Here is a 3391-nt window from a genome sequence, read left to right as displayed (position 1 = left end):
TTTCGAACAACATTACTGGAATTTCCTACCCCTTGATTACACCAACTAAAATCAGGATGTTATTTCTATCCTTGATTATATGTATTGGAATATGGGTTATTATTTCAATTGAAATTTCCCATGTAATATACTAAGGTTGGGTTCGATGGGCATTCATAAAAAACATGATCTTCTCTATAAACACATGTTAGCTCGGCTACATTCATTTAATATTAGTGATTCCAGATCGATTGAAAGTATTTTCTCAACTCTAAATTCATTCTATGGTTGCTTTTAATCATTATTTTCAATCTAAATTGAATAAAATGGTTTTTCAATTCTTGATCTCTTAGCTCTTGAACATGAGATTGGTCAATGGTGAATTCATGGTTTTGAGTTGGAATCCAAGTTTAAATGGATATTTAAGCTCAAATCATTTTTATTAAGAGGCTTTTTATCAGAAAAAAAGATTAAAATCATTTGGTTGATCAATTTTAACAAATCTAATTTTAACTAAGAACATGAGTTGATTTTCTGGAAAATTATTAAACTACTTGTTTGATGAAATTGATGCTTACGTTTTGTGCTGATAAATTAGGAATGATGTTTAGAAATGATTTTTGGTTCAAAGAAGGTCATTTAGGGGTTAAAATTTATGTTTTGACTAGATCGTGAATTTTCGGTAAGGTAGATTGGAGAGGCATTTCACACCTCTGTTTAAGATCCACATCAAGGAAGGGCCCCTGCTAATCAGAATTGAGGTCTAAACACAACTACTTGATACACTTTGGCTTGAGAAGCAAAGTATGAATATGAGTGGTTTTTAAAGGCAATTGGTGAACATGCCTATTTACATTCTGAATTGAGGCTTTGAATTGTGTTTCTAGAGATTCAATTGTATTTCAAATGGTTTAGATTTCAAATTTGATTTTAATTTTATGAAAGCTTATTTGTAAATGGTTTATGAAAATTGTGAATAGAGTGTTTGATATGGTTGATTTGAATTGCATTGATTAATAATTGGAGCATGGATTATTGTATATTAGAGCACTTGATGATAATTTTGTAGTTGGTTTTAGATCCATGGACAAAGACACTTATTGAGGTTATCTATGTGGATGTTAAAATTGCTAAGTGACATACTTTAACTTAAATTTTTATATGCTGAATTAAGTGCTTAAATATTAGTGTTTATGCCTTGCGTGTTTGGTTATATTGGCAACATTGCATTGTGGATCCATTGGATATAGATGGCATGTCATAGGATTAGTGAGTACTCACCACTACATGTGTTATCTGTGAGCATATGGCTCTAGGAGTATTGATTTTGTTGGAGTGAATAAGAGAGTGTTGAGCCTTTTTCTCCACTCAATCACTGGTGATTTTGAGTCGACATAAGGGAGTGTGTGGCTATGCCCCACTCAACCGGAGTATTGAATTTGATATTTGGGAGATTGGAGATCCATTTATCCAATGCATGATCACATGTTTATTTTTTGCAATGGATGTAATTTGCCAATATAAGTGTATATATTATGTTTTCATATGCCATAATAAATGTGATTTCTACTCATGGAATAACATGTGGAATTATGATGTTATGATGTCGCATTGCTGCTGGAAATTTTAGTCAATTGAATGTCATAATTGAGTGTGAAAATATAATTGAAATTATGGATTTTATACCTAAAATTTGATACATGATTTTCCTTGGTTTAAGTATGTTTTTGGTGTGATTTACTTATTAAATTTATGGCCATTCATTGAGCTTTTTTAGCTCACACCCTCACAGCTTTGTGTAGAGTTTTTCTAGCTTTGGGGAGTCAAGGAGAAAAGGCAAGGTTGTTCCAAGTTTAAGGCTACCTCGTAGTATAGATTAAGGACTTTTGTATAGACATATTAGACGACATTGTGGCACTCAATTGGGAAAATTTGATATACCCGTAATGGATGTTTGAAACTTACATTTGGATATTAATTTTGAGATGTTATATTTGTTTTAATGTTTGATTTTATGGTTAAATGTTGAGTGTATTATTGTATTTTTCTAAGTGATAACAAGGTGATTGAAGCATGAAATTTTCACTAATACATTTTAATTGTAGTTTGTCGAGGAGTGGATAGATTCATGACTAAGCTAAGTCCATTGTATGTTTTAATTGTTGTTTGTTAAGCATGATTTTGAATGTTTAAATTATTATACACATGTTGTTTAATAATTTTAATTCGATTAATTAGAGTTGTATGTATGAATTAAGGTAATAAAACGTAGCTAATATGGCCTTAACTAATAAATGAATTAAGGAAAAATAGCTAATAAAAAAAGATTAGATAGTTATTAGTTATAATTGAGGTGTTATAAGGTTGGCATGTGCTTTAGGTGATTTTATGCTGGAAAGTCACTTCGGTGACTAATGTGTCGCTTTGGATTCAAACTGGTCTGTTCTGGTCGGGTTTGGGGTGTCACAAATGAAGTGATCGCATCAAACTCCATAGCCCCAGGAACTCTTCTACTAGTCCCTACTCTTGCAGTCGGATATTGATAATCATTGTTGACTATCCTTTTTAGAATCTCATATGCCTCATTATACGATTTATCCAGCAAAGTGCCATTGGCATATGCATCAACTACCATTCTTGTATGTGCATTTAATCCATTGTAAAATATTTCCATCTGCGTCCAGTGTTGGAAACCATGCATCGGGCATTTTCTAATTAATTCCTTGAATCGTTCCCAAGCTTCAAACAATGTCTCATCCTCAGATTGTTGAAAAGAGGTCATATGATTCCTTAATTTGGCATTCACATTTGGAAGATTGTACCTTAAAAAAACCTCTGACAAAGTTCAATCCAAGATGCCATCATTCCTGACTGTAAAGCATTCAACCATACTCTGGCACGATCTCGCAATGAATAAGAAAATAGCTTGTGTCTCAGGGCATCTTCAGGAACACCCTATTGCCTGGATGAATAACAGATCTCTAAATGAGTCTTAAATGCAATTATGGATCTTCAGTAGGTAATCCACTAAATTTTCCTACTATTAGTAGCATTTGAAACATCACTGGTTCAACTCAAGATGCTGAGCTTGAATATGTGGCCTGACAATCGCTAGATTCAAACCATTTAAGATTGGCACTACATGTTCTCTAATGGGTCTATCTCTATCATCTATCACATGAAGAATATCAGTTTTCCTACCATTTAGATGTATTGGATCTTTTCTGCCTGGATCATTTCCAATCCTTACCATTTCTCACAATTCTTTTCTCCTTATCCTCAAAGTTCTCTCAATTTTTGGGTTAAAAGAATACTTTTCGTTCTTAGGAATACCTTTACTCATAAACTAGTAGCAAACCTGAAAAAGAATAAAAACTACTAAGTAAGCTAAAACCAACAAAATTAAATAGAT

At 32.5% G+C, this 3391-nt stretch overlaps 1 non-coding gene across 1 annotated transcript; it reads left to right on the top strand.

The window, feature by feature from the left end:
• The first annotated feature begins 2669 nt into the window (after positions 1-2669).
• LOC121224763 (small nucleolar RNA R71) lies at positions 2670-2776 on the top strand. Its single transcript, XR_005922508.1, has one exon. It is a non-coding gene; the product is annotated as a small nucleolar RNA R71 (small nucleolar RNA).
• Positions 2777-3391: the final 615 nt, after the last annotated feature.

The sequence above is a fragment of the Gossypium hirsutum genome, chromosome D12 (assembly GCF_007990345.1).
Source record: "Gossypium hirsutum isolate 1008001.06 chromosome D12, Gossypium_hirsutum_v2.1, whole genome shotgun sequence".
Lineage (NCBI taxonomy): Eukaryota > Viridiplantae > Streptophyta > Magnoliopsida > Malvales > Malvaceae > Gossypium > Gossypium hirsutum.
Note: the sequence above shows the minus strand (reverse complement) of the source record. Positions and strands in the feature narration are given on the sequence as shown.